At 47.2% G+C, this 16227-nt stretch overlaps 1 long non-coding RNA gene across 1 annotated transcript; it reads left to right on the top strand.

Moving 5' to 3' along the window:
* The first annotated feature begins 1376 nt into the window (after positions 1-1376).
* LOC129135746 (uncharacterized) lies at positions 1377-15656 on the top strand. The gene is made up of 3 exons (XR_008536793.2): positions 1377-1672; positions 2838-2968; positions 14652-15656. It is a non-coding gene; the product is annotated as an uncharacterized LOC129135746 (long non-coding RNA).
* The last annotated feature ends 571 nt before the right edge of the window (positions 15657-16227 follow it).

The following is a 16227-nucleotide window of genomic DNA, read 5'->3' as shown; positions in this document are numbered from 1 at the left end:
AGCCGGGTGTGGTGGCGTGTGCCTGTAATTCCAGCTACTCAGGAGGCTGAGGCAGAAGAATTGCTTGAACGCAGGAGGCAGAGGTTGCACTGAACCGAGATGGATGAGAGACTCTGTTTCCCCACCCCCCCACAAAAAAAGGAAGAAAATAAAGGAATAAAGAATGGCTACTCTGTGGACAGAGTGGTGGCATGACTGCTCCACTAAGGATACTTATAGTTATTTCTTGATTATATGCTAAACAAGGGGTGGATTATTCATGAGTTTTCCAGGAAAGGGGTGGACAATTCCTGGAACCGAAGGTTCCTGCCCCCCATTTTAGACCATATACGGTAACTTCCTGACATTGCCATGGCTTTGGAAACTGTCATGGTGCTGGTGGGAGTGTCTTTTAGCATGTTAACATATTATGATTAGCGTATGAGAAGCAGTGAGGACGACCAGAGGTCACTTTTGTCGCCATCTTGGTTTTGATGGGATTTGGCTGCCTTCTTTACTGCAAACTATTTTATTAGCAAGGTCTTTATGACCTGCACCTTGTCCTGACCTCCTATCTCATCCAGTGACTCAGAATGCCTAGCCTCCAGGGAATGCAGCCCAGTAGGTCCCAGCCTCATTTTACCTAGCCCCTATTCAAGATGGAGTCACTGTGGTTCCAACGCCTCTGACAATAAGAGAGACAAAGATGGGCAGATGCAGTCATTAGTGGTAGATCTGTGCAGCTAACAGTAAAAACAAACAAACAAAAAACAGTATTCTGATTAATGGTGATATTATTGTTGTAACCGAGCGAGTTATAGAGAGAACGCCACACTCTGAGACTAATTCAGGAATCCTTTATTGCCGGCGACTGAGAGACGGCTAGAGCTTGAAATTCTCTCGGCCCCGAAGAAGGGGCTACATTTCTTCTTATGCTTTGGTCTGATTAGCTGAAGCAATTTTTTTACAGAAGCAGAACAGGCAAAAAGTTAAAAGATATATGGTTACAGAAACAGTTACAGGAAAATAAACAGTCCCAGGTGTGGGGGCTTAAATTATCACAAAGTGATAAACGCAGGGGCTTTGGGTGCCATCAACAGAGCACGTTCCCAGGAGCTGCTGGTACAGCTTGCCTCAGTATCTTACCAGTAAGCGCATTCTTCGATGTGCTTGGAGTCAGCTTGCACCAGTTATGTCCTTAAGGGAGGGGGACAAGGGACTGCAAGCAAAGAAACCAAAATGGAGTCTGTCCAGCTCTCTCAGCTAAGAGAGAGTCAATCAGGTTAAAACGAGGTAGGGTATCACATTATGGCATCAATATAGTTTATCAATGTTTAAGATTTGGAATGCAATCAGGTGTCATCTTGACCGAGTTTTGAAGCCATGGCTAAAAATTCTTAATTCCCATCACAGGCAGTTTGCTAAGGCCTCACCCCAACTATTTCCCTTATCAGGCGGTAACACCCCTGGCTTACAATATGCACAGATTCAGGGCCAGAGCCCCCAGGTACTTTTTGCTCAGGAATGGCCCTTTCTTGTTTGGTCACAGAATTATCAAAATACCCAAACTCCAGGAAGCCCTAAAACCTCCTTTGCATTACAGAAGCCACCTCAGACACTTCCAGCTTGCTGTTAGTCTTCCTGGTGCAGCTCCTGTGTGGTCCTGTGTGGCAGCCTTCTCTCCTTTGGAGAAGTAAGTAACAGAGTTCTGCCTTTCACCCAGCCCAGCATCACTGTGTCCTGTCTCACCAACGGAAGCCTCTTCAGGCTTTTCTGAAGATTGTGTCAAAGGTGGAGAAGGAAGGTCCTGCTCCTCCCAAAGCCCAGGTTAAGGCAAAGGCTTTGAAGGCGAAGATGGCAGTGCTGAAAGGCATCCACAGCCACAGGGAAAAAGAAGATCCTCAAGCCACCCAGCTTCTAGCAGCCCAAGACCCTGCAGCTCCTGAGGCAGCCCAAGTCTCCTCGGCAGAGCTTGACCACTGCACCATCAGCATGTTCTGCGGGCCCCCTTAGTCAGCCAAGAAGATGGAAGACAACAGCACACTTGTGTTCATTGTGGGTGTTAAAGCCTGTGTTGCAGCTCAGAAAACAATACCCCCAGCCTGCGCGGTGGCTCGATCCTGTAATCCCAGCTCTTTAGGAGGCCCAGGCAGGCAGATTGCTTAAGCTCAGGAGTTCAAGACCTGCCTGGGCAATATAGTAAGACCCCCATTTCTACAAGAAAATATAAATTAAAAAAAAAAATTAGCCAATATAGTGTCACACACCTGTAGGCCCAGCTACTCAAGAGGCTGAGGCAAGAGAATTGCTTGAGCCCAGGAGGTCAAGGCTGCAGTGAGCCACAAATGCACCACTGCACTCCAGCCCTGACCCTGTCTTAAAAAAAAACAAAAAGTCAACCAAATATGGGTAGCTTCTACATAATGTGTTCCTGGAAATAAATATGAAACCAGAATGTCCACAAGTTGACACCGTAGAGTTTCTGTTCCCAGAGAGTTTAAAAATCTTTCTAATTACATCCGAATTTTTTTTTTTTTTTTTTTTGAGATGGAGTCTCGCTCTGTTGCCCAAGCTGGAGTGCAGTAGCACGATCTTGGCTCACTGCAACCTCCATCTCCCAGGTTCAAGCAATTCTCCTGCCTCAGCCTCCAGGAGTAGCTGGGACTACTGGCGCGTGCCACCACGCCTGGCTAATTTTTGTATTTTTAGTAGAGATGGGGTTTCACCATGTTGGCCAGGCTGCTCTTGAACTCCTGACCTCAGGTGATCTGGTGGCCTCGGCCTCCCGAAGTCCTGGGATTACAGGCGTGAGCCACTGCTCCTGACCTGTTTTTTTTGTTTGTTTTGTTTTGACACAGGATCTTATTCTGTTGCCCAAGCTGGAATGCAGCGGTGTGATCACAGCTCACTGCAGCCTTCACCTCCTGTGCTCAAGTGATCTTCCTGCCTCAGGCTCCTGAATAGCTGGAACAACAGGCACGCACCTTGGGTACTACAAGTTTCTTTCTTTTTTTTTTTGAGATGGAGTTCCGCTCTTGTTACCCGGGCTGGAGTGCAATGGCTCAATCTCAGCTCACCGCAACCTCCACCTCCTAGGTTCAAGTGATTCTGCTGCGTCAGCCTCCCAAGTGGCTGAGATTACAGGCATGTGCCACTATGCCCGGCTAATTTTGTAGTTTCAACGTGGTTTCTCCATGTTGGTGAGGCTGGTCTTGAACTCCCGACCTCAGATGATCTGCCTGCCTCGGCCTCCCAAAGTTTGGGGATTACAGGCGTGAGCCACTATGCCCGGTCTGGTGTTTTTGTTTTTGTTTTTTGACACGGGATCTTATTCTGTTGCCCAGGCTGGAATGCAGTGGTGGGATCACAGCTCACTGCAGCCTCCACCTCCTGGGCTCAAGTGTTCCTCCTGCCTCAGGCTCCTGAATAGCTGGAACAACAGGCACTCACCGTGGCTACTACAAGTTTCTTTCTTTCTTTCTTTTATTTTTTTAAAGATGAAGTCTCACTCTTATCCCCCAGGCTGGAGTGCAATGGTACCACCTCAGCTCACTGCAACCTCTGCCTCCCGGGTTCAAGTGATTCTCCTGCCTCAGCCTCCCGAGTAACTAGGATTACAGGTGCATACCACAACGCCCGGCTAATTTTTGTATTTTAAGTAGAGGCGGGGTTTCACCGTGTTGGCCAGGCTGGTCTCGAACTCCTGACTTCAGGTGATCCACCCGCCTCAGCCGCCCAAAGTGCTGGGATTACAGGTGTGAGCCACTGCGCCCGGCCTTTTTTTTACCTTTTTTTTTTTTTTTTAAGACAAGTTTCTTAATTTGCTTCCTTCACAACTGAGCAGAGTCCATTAGCTTAGACTGCCTGGGGAAACTCTGATTGAGACAGATACAGCCTCTGGCATGTCCAAGGAATCGTCTTATGTGTTTTAAGTTTATGAGACCTATGTTTTTTTTTTTGTTTTTTTTTTGTTTTTGAGACGGGGTCTCGCTGTATCGCGCAGGCTGGAGTGCAGTGGCGCGATCTCGACTCACTGCAACCTCCGCCTCATGGGTTCAACCGATTCTCCCTCCTCAGCCTACTGAGCAGCTGGGATTACAGACGTGCATCACCACGCTTGGCTAATTTTTGTATTTTTAGTAGAGATGGGGTTTCACCATGTTGGCCAGGCTGGTCTCAAACTCCTGACCTCAGGTATCCACCCGCCTTGGCCTCCCAAAGTGCTGGGATTACAGTCGTGAGCCACTGCGCCCGGCCTATGAGACCTATGTTTCTTATGACTATGACTCATATCAGCACTTTAATTTTCCATTTTCCATCCATGGTTATAAATTAATAAGGGCTAAAATGCAATGAAATATTTAAAGCCTTGTACAAATAGTCCTTAAGAGGGCAATGCTGCTGAAATTGGCAGTATCAGCAGGTAAGATGGTTGATATGAGAATGGTTGTCAGCTGAGAGATGAAAGTTCAAATTCAGCAGAAGTAATGTTCCTGAAGACTGTGTGGTGGATTGCGTTACTAATCAAGTTCACCAAATAATCTGGCTGCCTCTCTGTGGTGCCTCTGAAAAATGTTGAGAATAATATAATTAACAATTTTTTTTTCCATTACTCAGATTTCATCACATCCTAAGATTTTGCCATTTTTGGTTCATAGTCTTTTTTTTTTTTGAGATGGAGTCTTGCTCTGTCGCCCAGGCTGGAGTTCAGTGACTCAATCCGGGCTCACTGCAACCTCCATCTCCCAGATTCAAGCGATTCTTCTGCCTCAGGCTCCCGAGTAGCTGGGATTACAGGCACGTGCCACCATGCCTGTAATCACAATTTGTTATATCAACATGTAAATGTCAGACAATCATTGGAAATGCCAGCCAGTCAGAGGAGGGAATTGAGGGAAAGACAGGACAATATTTGGTGGCTACATTCTGGGTTTGTTGTTGTTGTTTTTGAGATGGAGTCTCACTCTGTTGCCCAGGCTGGAGTGTAGTGGCATGATCTTGGCTCACTGCAACCTCCGCCTCCCAGGTTCAGGTGATTCTCCTGCCTCAGCCTCTGGAGTAGTTGGGATCACAGGTGCATGCCATCACGCCTGGTTAATTTTTTTTTTTTTTTTGAGACGGAGTCTCGCTCTGTCGCCCAGGCTGGAGTGCAGTGGCGCGATCTCGGCTCACTGCAAGATCCGCCTCCCGGGTTCACGCCATTCTTCTGCCTCAGCCTCCTGAGTAGCTGGGACTACAGGCGCCCGCCACAATGCCCGGCTAATTTTTTTTTTTTTTTGGTATTTTTTTAGTAGAGATGGGGTTTCACCGTGTTAGCCAGGATGGTCTCAATTTCCTGACCTCATGATCCGCCCGCCTTGGCCTCCCAAAGTGCTGGGATTACAGGTGTGAGTCACTGCGCCTGGCCATGCCTGGTTAATTTTTTTGGTATTTGTATTATTTATTTATTTATTTATTTTTGAGATGGAGTCTCACTCTGTCGCCCAGGCAGGAGTATAGTGATGTGATCTTGGCTCCCTGCAACCTCCGGCTCCCAGGTTCAAGCGATTCTCCTGCCTCAGCTTCCCAAGTAACTGGGATTACAGGCTTGTGCCACCATGCCCAGCTAATTTTTGTATTTTTTTTTAGTAAAGACAGGGTTTTGCCATGTTGGCCTGGCCGGTCTTGAACCCTTGGCCTCAAGTGATCCACCCATATCAGCCTCCCAAAGTGCTGGGATTATACCACCGTGCCCTGCCCTCACCTGTTTTTGAAGGCAAGCAGGTTTCCCCACTGTAAAGATGCTCTTTTGATCCTCCCTTACTATATACAGTGCTCTTAGAAGGAAGTGACTTTGGGGAGCCCACACCTAAGGAGTGAGGAGTTGTGCTTCCCCTCCTTGAGGACAAAGTATCTACATTAATTATTTGAAATTTTTCTTCATGGGGGATTTGTCTCTTCACCCGCATTTATTTAGTTTTTATTCAATCCTTTATTTGTATCAGTAAGGACCTCTGGATGTTAACATAGTTCCAGTTCCTTTTTTGTTTTTGAGACTGGGTCTGGAGTACAGTGCTGTGATCTTGGCTCACTGCACCCTCAACCTCTTGGACTCAAGTGTTCCCCCCACCTCAGCCTCTTAAGTAGCTGGGGCCATACGGGGGGCCACCAAGCCAGACTAATTTTTGTATTTTTTGTTAAGACGGTTTTCACTATGTTGCCCAGGCTGGTCTTGAACTCCTGAGCTCAAGCAATCCTCCAACCTCAGCATCCCAAAGTGCTGGGATTACAAGTGTGAGCCACTGAGCCCTTTGTTAAAAAAATTTTTTTTTGTTTTAAAATTAAGACAAGCTCTCTCTCTGTCACCTAGGCTAAAATGCAGGGTGCAATCACAGCTCACTGTAACCTCAAACTGCTGGGCTCAAGTGATCCTCTCCCAGCCAAGTTCATTTTTAAAAGTGCAAACATTTCCCCATGGGGAAAACAGGAAAGGCTGCCAAACATTTCCGTAAACAAAGTGCCCTCAGCCTTGTTTCAAGCACATCCCAGGAATGTGTTAAATCCTCTGTGTAGCAAGGGACTTGGCACAAGTAAGGAGGGATTGCTTGTAATCTAAAATGACTGACTAGATTAAAATACCCTTGTGAATATTTCTCCCGGTATATCCTTAAACTAATCCCACATTTCAAGAAGGAAACAAAATTTAAATGCATTCTTTGTTTCTTATTGTTATTTAAATGAACCCATTCAAAAAACAGACAGAAAACCTCCCTTAGACAATAACAACAACACCACCACACACAAACAACAATACTCATGGATGATTTAGTCCCAGAGAGAGAGGAGAGAGCAGGGTGTGGTGGCTCACGCCTGTAATCCTATCATTTTGGGAGGCCGAGGCAGGCAGATCACTTGAGTCAGGAGTTTGAAACCAGCCTGGCCAACATGGAGAAACCCCGTCTATACCAAAAAAAATTAGTCCAGGCCTGGTGGCTCACGCCTGTAATCCCAGCACTTTGGGAGGCTGAGGTGGGTGGATCACCTGAGGTCAGGGGTTTGAAACCAGCCTGACCAACATGGAGAAACCCTGTCTCTACTAAAAAATACAAATTAGCTGGGTGTGGTGGTGCATGCCTGTAATCCCAGGTACTCAGGAGGCTGAGGCAGGAGAATCACTTGAACCTGGGAGGCAGAGGTTGCAGTGAGCCAAGATTGTGCCATTGCACTCCAGCCTGGGCAACAAGAGTGAAACTCCGTCTCAAAAAAAGAAAGAAAGAAACTAGCCAGGCATGGTGGCGGGTGCCTGTAATCCCAGCTACTTGGGAGGCTGAGGCAGGAGAATCGCTTGAACCTGGGAGGTGGAGGTTGCAGTGAGCCGAGATCACACTGCCACTCCAGCTTGGGTGACAGAGCGAGACTCTGTCTCAAAACAAAAGGGGAGAGGGAGGAGAGGCAGTGAAGGTGTTCTCGCACCTTACCACCTTCCTGGAGCCCTCAATTTCCCTGCAGACCTTACCAAGTACTTAGGCAAGTTTCACCTGCAAGGGAAGCTCTTGGTTGTCAAGGTGATCCCAGCAGGCAGCAACCTGCTTTCAGAAAACCATAAAGCTAAGTAACGGTGATGGGATACAGTCACCAACCATGTCCTGACTTCCTGAGGTGTCCAAGCTCCACATGATTGCCCAACTCCCTTTTCATGCCACAACCTGCAACACCTCGGGATCATTCTTCTCACACTTCCAATAGTTGCCTATGGACTTGGCACTGATAGAGAGCTGGTCCTCCCCTCCAAAGGCCGTCTTCCTTACTGGCTTTAGAAGGTAATACTATGTAACGCTGTAGCTCTGCCACTAGTTACCTGTGTACCTGTGGGCAAGTTGCTTCACCTCTCTTGCCTCAATTTCTCAAGTGTAAAATGAAGACACTAGTTCTAGTTGGCTCCAAGCTCTCTCTGGCCTGAAATTTCATGACCATGTTAAATCTTTCAAGCTTGAGATAATACTGTTTCCCAATACTGTGCAAACATAACACTGGATAAAACAGATTGTTGGCTGGGCATGGTGGCTCACACCTGTAATCCTGGCACTTTGGGAGACCGAGGTGGGCAGATCACTTGAGGTCAGGAGTTCGAGGCTAGCTTGGCCAACATGGCGAAACCGTGTCTCTACTTTTTTTTTTTTTTTTTTTTTTGAGACAGAGTCTTGCTTTGTCACCCAGGCTGGAGTACAGTGGCGTGATCTGAGCTCACTGCAACTTCTGCCTCCTAGGTTCAAAAGATTCTCCTGCCTCAGCCTCCGGAGTAGCTGGGATTACAGATGCATGCCACCATGCCCAACTAATTTTTGTATTTTTTTAGTAGAGGTGGGATTTCACCACGTTGGCCAGGCTAGTCTGGAATTCCTGACCTTGTGATCTGCACACCTTAGCCTCCCAAAATGCTGGGATTACAGGAGTGAGCCACCGCACCCAGCTGAAACGCTGTCTCTACTAAAAAAAAAAATACAGAAATTGGGCCAGGCAAGGTGGCTACTCAGGAGGCTGAGGCAGGGGAATCGCTTGAAACTGGGAGGCAAAGATTGCAGTGAGCTGAGATCTCGTTATTGCACTCCAGCCTGGCGACAGAGCAAGACTCCCTCTCAAAAAACAAACAAACAAACAAAAAATTAGCTGGGCCTGGTGGCAGACGCCTATAATCCCAGCTACTTGGGAGGCTGAGGCAGAAGAATCGCTTGAACTTGGGAGGTGGAGGTTGCAGTGAGCCAAGATCACGCGACTGCATTCCAGCCTGGGTAATAGAGTAAGACTGTGTCTCAAACAAACAAACAAAACAAAAATAGGTCACAAAAGCTAGTTTTATATCCCCCAAATAGACATTGTCGATCAAAGTTTAAATCAACTCTAGTTTGAAAATTAATGTAGGAATCCGAAGCTCAAATATTTCTTTCAAAACGGAGCAAGATCTCCATGAATTGTGTTCCTCTCACCCTCTGGCTTTGCTCGTTTTTTGCTTTGCCTCCTCTTGACCTTCTGTCCTTCTTACAACTCTTTATAGGGTTATGGCTGCTCCCTGATCTAACTTCTACATCTTGCTTTCCTGATTGGACTGGCAGCTTAAGTATAGTCTGTGATATTCACTAATTGACTTTGCATGATTTGGATGTTTATCATTGGGTCCCCTCTTCTTCTGATTTTTTTTTTTTTTCATGATGGAGTCTGGCTCTATTGCCCAGCTGGAGTATAGTGGTGGCGCAATCTCAGCTCACTGCAACCTCTGCCTTCCAGGTTCAAGCAATTATCCTGCCTCAATCTCCCAAGTAGCTGAGATTACAGGTGCGCACCACCATGCCCGGCTAATTTTTGTATTTTTAATAGAGATGGGGTTTCACCATGTTGGCCAGGCTGGTCTCAAACTCCTGACTTCAAGTGATTCACCTGCCTTGGCCTCCCAAAGTGCTGGGATTAGAGGTGTGAGCCACCGTGCCCGGCATACATGGTCTTCTTTCTGATTCAGTCCCTGCTGTCCTTCCTGGCTTCATCACTCAGCATCATCTTCCTCCTCCCACGCTGCCTGATTCCCCCAGCCAACGGCACTGCAGGGAGCAGCTGCAGTGAATTCCAGACCTTGCACACTTTCCATCCCCAGGCCTCCTGTGCTCACACTGGTCCCTCTAACCTGTACACTTTTCTCCGCCTCTTTGATTTGTCTGCCAAGGTCTCACCTTTGATGTGAAGTCCTTTGCCAAGTCTTCTCTAACTTCCCTTGAGTTAGGTGCTGGCATCCCTTAGGGAAATTTTTGACTACTCATAACAGAGAAGTGACAACTGTGGCTTAACAAGACAGAAACTGAATTTCTCATGTTAAATGAATGTGGAAACAGAGTCCAGCGTGGTATGACAGCTTGACAGTCATGACAGTCCTGGCTCCTTTTCTTCTTCTTTCATATCTGGGCACCGACCTCCTCCTTCTTCTTCTCCTTCTCCTTCCTTCTTCCTTCTTCTTCTTTTTTAAAATTTTATTTATTTATTTTAAAGAATACAGAGGCTGGGCGCGGTGGCTCATGCTTGTAATCCCAGCACTTTGGGAGGCTGAGGTGGGTGGATCACCTGAGGTCATCTGTACTAAAAATACAGGCGCCTGTAATCCCAGCTACTTGGAAGGCTGAGGCAGGACAATCGCTTGAACCCAGGAGGCGGAGGTTGCAGTGAGCTGAGATAGTGCCACTGTACTCCAGCCTGGGCAACAAGAGGGAAACTCCATCTCAAAAAAAAAAAAAAAAAAGAATAGCAAGAGTCTCACCATGTTGCCCAGGCTGGTCTCAAACTCCTGACCTCAGGTGATCTGCCCACCTCGGCCTCCCAAAGTGTTGGGATTATAGGCCTGAGCCACCGTGCCCGGCCCAAGCACAGACTTCTGTTCTGTGTGTCACCTCATGGTCCAGGCTGACTGCATCCACTCTCACCTCCACATCACAGGCAGAGGGAGTTAGAGCCCTTCCCATATGGCCATCATCCCAAGTCTGCAGCATCCAGCCATAACTAGACTCCTCCTCCCAACTGGCTCTAGAAGAGGCTAGCAGCCTTCAATGTTAACCCAAATAAGTCAGGGTTCCCTTGTGATGACCCTAATGTTCACTATCTTGGCATCCTACCTTCTTTATCCTGGCATTTATCCTGTTTCCCCAGAGTTACCTTCTTACCCCTCTAAGAGCAAGTCAGTAAAAAGATTGGTTTGTCATGTTTCCTTGTTGACTGTTGTATCCCTGCACCTAACACAGTAGCTTGAACACAGCAGGTACTCAATACTGGAAAAGGAAAGGGTAGCTTTTTGGCCTTCAAGTTAGGAACAGAGGCAACACAACAGGTTAGATCAAGCACATCTCTTTTTTTTTCTTGAGGCAAGGTCTTGCTCTGTTGCCCAGGCTAGAGTGCAGTGGCATGATCTCAGCTCATTGCAGCATCAACCTCCTGGGCTCAAGCAATACTCCCACCTCAGCCTCCCAAGTAGCTGGGACTACAGGCTTGTGCCACCACCTTCTGCTAATTAAAAAAAAAAAAAAAAAAAAAAATCATAGCAGGGTGTGGTGACTGGTGCCTGTAATTCCAGCACTTTGAGAGTACAACGCAGAAGGATTACATGAGCCTAGGAGTTCAAGACCAGTTTGGGCAACACAAGAAGACCCCATCACTACAAAAAGTACAAAACGTAGCCAGGCATGGTGGTGTGTACTTGTAGTACCAACTACTCAGGAGGCTGAGGTGGGAGAGTTGCTTGAGCTGGGGAAGTGGAGGCTGCAGTGATTGGTGATTTTGCCACAGCACTCCAGCCTGGGAGACAGAGCAAGACCCTGTCTTGAAAATAGTAGAATATATTGGCCGGGCGCGGTGGCTCACACCTGTAATCCCAGCACTTTGGGAGGCTGAGGCAGACAGATTACCTGAGGTCAGGAGTTTGAGACCAGCCTGACCAACATGGAGAAACCTCGTCTCTACTAAAAATACAAAATTAGCTGGGCGTGGTGGCACATGCCTGTAAGCCCAGCTACTTGGGAGGCTGAGGCAGGAGAATCACTTGAACCCAGGAGGCAGAGGTTGTGGTGAGCTGAGATCGCGCTGCTGCACTCCAGCCCGGGCAACAGAGCGAAACTCTGTCTCAAATAAATAAATAAACCATATATTAAAAAATAAAAAAAATTTTTTTTTGTAGAGCCAAGTTCTCACTATATTGCTCAGGCTGGTCTCAAACTCCTGACCTCAAGAGATCCTCCCACCTTGGCCTCCCAAACTGCTGAGATTGCAGGTGTGAGCCACCATGACAGGCCAAGCACACCTTCTTTATAAAATGGGCAACACATTTGGCATGGATGTATTTATTTATGTTCTCTTTTTTTTTTTTTTTTTTTTTTTTTTGAGATAGGGTCTTGCTCTATCAGCAAGGCGGGAGTGCAGTGGCACGATCTCAGCTCACTGCAACCTCCATCTCCTGGGTTCAAGCAATTCTCCTGCCTCAGCCTCTCGAGTAGCTGGGATTACAGGCGTGTGCCACCATGCCCAGCTAATTTTTGTATTTTTAGTAGAGACGGAGTTTCACCATGTTGGCCAGGCTGGTCTTGAACTCCTGACCTCAGGTAATCCGCCTGCCTCGGCTTTCGAAAATGCTGGGATTACAGGTGTGAGCCACCATGCCTGGCCTATGTTCTCATTAAATAATTTTTTTTTTTTTTGAGATGGAGTTTTGCTTTTGTTGCCTAGGCTGGAATGCAATGGTGCAATCTCAGCTCACTGCAACCTCCGCCTCCTGGTAGTTTAAGTGATTCTCCTGCCTCAGCTTCCTGAGTAGCTGGGATTACAGGCATGCACCACCATGCCCGGCTAATTTTTGTATTTTTAGTAGAGACAGGGTTTCACCATGTTGGTCAGGCTGGTGCTGAACTCCTGACCTCAAGTGATCTGTCCGCCTCGGTATCCCAAAGTGCTGGGATTACACTTGTGAGCCATTGGGGCCCAGCCAAATAAATATTTTTTTAGTACCTAAATCAGGCTAGTTATAGGTGCCAGAGATACAGTGGTAAACTCAAACGGCAGGCTATTTTATACAGTACTATGTTTGGAATAAATTCCTGGCAGCAGATCTAAGCCTTGTTGAGTTCACCTTCCTTTTTCCTTCAGAGAAGCTTTCATTTTGTGCTTTTTACAGTAAGTATTCAATAAATCTCAATTGAGACACTGGTTGAAATAAGGACAGAGTGAGCGATTTTAAATGTCCTCATTACCATCCCAATTTCCTCTTTAAAAATGTCACTTGGCCATTCTTCCCTTTTAAGTTTTATAGCCCCAAGGAAATGAACAATTGGCTAATAAATGTTGGATATAAATTCTAATTCCTTTTCCGGGAATGTAGCTTTGTAACATTCTATACTACTTTCCTTTGAACTCTGCATGTTGTAGAAATTTATGCAAAAGAGGCTTTCAGAGCCAGCTGAGATACACAGCATCACGTAGAGTTATCTTTCCTAGTCACAAGTTCGCAGCATTAAAAGTCTGGTGTAACATGAAAGACCCAACTACCATCATGAATTTCTGTAAAGATTCTTCAAAAGACGTATTTCCCTAAGCTTGATATCTGAGAAAATAAGTTCATTTCCAGGCCGGGCACGATGGCTCACGCCTGTAATCCCAGCACTTCGGGAGGCCGAGGCGGGTGGATCACGAGGTCAGGAGTTCGAGACCAGCCTGGCCAAGATGGTGAAACCCCATCTCTACTAAAAATACAAAAATTAGCCGGGCGTGATGGCGGACGCCTGTAATCCCAGCTACTTGGGAGACTGAGGCAGGGAATTGCTTGAACCCAGGAGGAGGAGGTTGCAGTGAGCCAAGATTATTCCACTGCACTCCAGCCTGGGCGACAGAGTAAGACTCCATTTCAAAAACAAAACAAAACAAAAATTAATAAATTAGCCAGGTGTGGTAACAAACTCCTGTAATCATTCCAGCTACTTAGGAGGCTGAGGCAGAGAATATCTTGAACTCGGGAGGCGGAGGTTGCAGTGAGCCCAGATCTCGCCCACTGCACTCCAGCCTGGGTGGCAGGGAGAGATTCCATCTCAAAAAAAAAAAAAAAAAAGTTCATTTCCAATTAGAGATAGGAATAAAAATAATATTTTTCTACTTTTTAATCACACACTTTTTTGTTTGTTTTGAGATGGAGTCTCACTCTGTTGCCCAGGCTGGAGCACAGTGGTGCCATCTCGGCTCACCGCAACCTCCACCTCCTGGGTTCAAAGGATTCTCCCTCAGCCTCCCAAGTAGCTGGGATTACAGGCTCACGCCACCACACCTGGCTAAATTTTGTATTTGTGTTGGTCAGCCTGGTGGTCTCCAACTGCTAGGGTCAGGTGATCCACCCGCCTCAGCCTCCCAAAGTGCTGGGATTACAGTCTCACGCCACCACACCTGGCTAAATTTTGTATTTGTGTTGGTCAGCCTGGTGGTCTCCAACTGCTAGGGTCAGGTGATCCACCCGCCTCAGCCTCCCAAAGTGCTGGGATTACAGGCATAAGCCACCGTGCCGGGCCTTTTTTTATGATGCTGTAGTTTGTCCCCGCACAAACTCATGTTGAAATTTGATCCCCAGTTGGAGGTGGGGTCTAATGGGAGGTGTTTGGGTCTTGGGAGCAAATTCCTCTTTTTTTCGTTTATTTTTTTTTTCTTTTATTTATTTAGTTTTCCAGATCCCTCTTGACTAGATTAACACCCTGGATGAGGGTGGGTGAGTGAGTTCTCGCCGTTAGAGCTGGCTGCAGAAAACAGCCTGGGTGCCTCCCCGCCGCTCTTTCTTGCTTTCTCTTTTGCCAGGCAGTCTCTGCGCATGCTGGCTCCCCTTCACCTTCCCCCCTGAGTAGAAGTAGCCTCAGGCCCTCACTAGAAGCTGAGCAGAGACTGGTGCCATGCTTCTTGTACAACCTGCAGAACTGTGAGCCAAAAAACCTCTTTTCTTTTATTTACTTTTTTTTTTTTTTTTTTTGAGACAGGGTCTCACTCTATTGCCCAGCCTGGAGTGCAGTGGCACAATCATGGCTTACTGCAGCCTCGACATCCCAGACTCAAGTGATCCTCCCACCTCAGCCTCCCAAGTAGCTGGTACTACAGGGGCACACCACCACACCAGGCTAATTTTTTGTACTTTTTTTTTTTAGGGATGGGGTCTCCCCATGTTGCCCAGGACGGACTCAAACTCCAGAGCTCAAGTGATCCACCTTCCTTGGCCTTCCAAAGTGCTGGGATTACAGGCGTGAGCCCCTGCCCCTGGGCTTGGACTGGACTATTAATTATGGAAAGTTAATGGGAAATGAAAAAAAAGAAAAAAGAAAAGAAGTAAAGAAAGAGAAGTCCAGTCCTGTTTATAACTCCCGAGTAAACCCTCCCGCAGCATTGGCCAGGATTGTGGCGTGGGCATGGGCGGGGGTGCGCTTGCTCTGCCCTTCCATTTTTCTCCCTATTCCATCTTAGAGCATGTGTGTGGGGAGGGTTAGGAGGGAGCCCTGGGATCCACCATAGGGACTCCTGCGCTTCTGTACTCCAGTTTCTCTGATGTGTTAGGATACCCAGGCGGGAGAGTCTTTTTTCTAACTTGAAGGTTATTTTCTTCTTGGATGTTGTGATGGCTAATTTCATGTGTCAACTTGGCCAGGCTGTGGGACTCAGTTGTTCGGGCAGACATCAGTCTAGATGTCAGAGGCACGTGAACCAGAGCAACTCCATCTTGAATAGGAGCTGGGTAAAATGAGGCTGAGACCTACTGGGCTGCATTCCCAGATGGTTAAGGCATTCTAAGTCACAGGATGAGACAGGAGGTTGGCACAAAATACAAGTCATAAAGACCTTGCTGATAAAACGGGTTGCAGTAAAGAAGCCAGCCCAAACCCATCAAAATCAAGATGGCCAAGAGAGTGACCTCTGGTCGTCCTCACTGCACCGTGATGGTTTACAAATGCCATGGCAATATCAGGAAGTTACCAAATATGGTCTAGAAAGGGGAGGCATGAATCATCCACCCCTTGTTTAGCATATCAAGAAATAACCATAAAAATGGGCAACCAGCAGCTGTTGGGGCTGCTCTGTCTATGGAGTAGCCATTCTTTGTATTGATTGATTATGAGCCGGTTTTGCTCTTGTTGCCCAGGCTGGAGTGCAACGGCGCGATCTCGGCTTACGGCGACCTCCGCCTCCCGGTTTCAAGCGGTTCTCCTGCCTCAGCCTCCGGAGTAGCTGGGATTACAGGAATGTGCCACCACGCCCAGCTAATTTTGTATTTTTAGTAGAGACGAGGTTTCTGCATGTTGGTCAGGCTGGTCTCAAACTCCCGACCTCAGGTGATCTGCCCACCTTGGCCTCTCAAAGTGCTGGGATTACAGGTGTGAGCCACTGCGCCCAGCCAATTCTTTATTCCTTTTCTTTCCTAATAACTTGCTTTCACTTTACTCTATGGACTCGCCCTGAATTTCTTGCATGAGATCCAAAAACCTTCTCTTGGAGTCTGGATCTAGACCCCCTTTCCTGTAACATAGATGTTGCTGTGAAGGGTTTTTTTGTTTTGTTTCATTTTGTGACAGTGTCTCACTCTGTCGCCTAGGCTGGAGTACAGTGGCACAATCTGGACTCACTGCAACCTCCGCCGCTCAAACTCAAGTGATCCTTCCCCCTCAGCCTTCTGAGTAGCTGAGACTACAGGCACGCACCACCACGCCCGGCTAATTTTTTTGTATTTTTAGT

This window comes from Pan troglodytes, chromosome 7 (genome assembly GCF_028858775.2).
Source record: "Pan troglodytes isolate AG18354 chromosome 7, NHGRI_mPanTro3-v2.0_pri, whole genome shotgun sequence".
NCBI classification, from domain to species: domain Eukaryota; kingdom Metazoa; phylum Chordata; class Mammalia; order Primates; family Hominidae; genus Pan; species Pan troglodytes.
The sequence above is the reverse complement of the archived record's forward strand: the minus strand, read 5'-3'. Positions and strand labels throughout refer to the sequence as shown.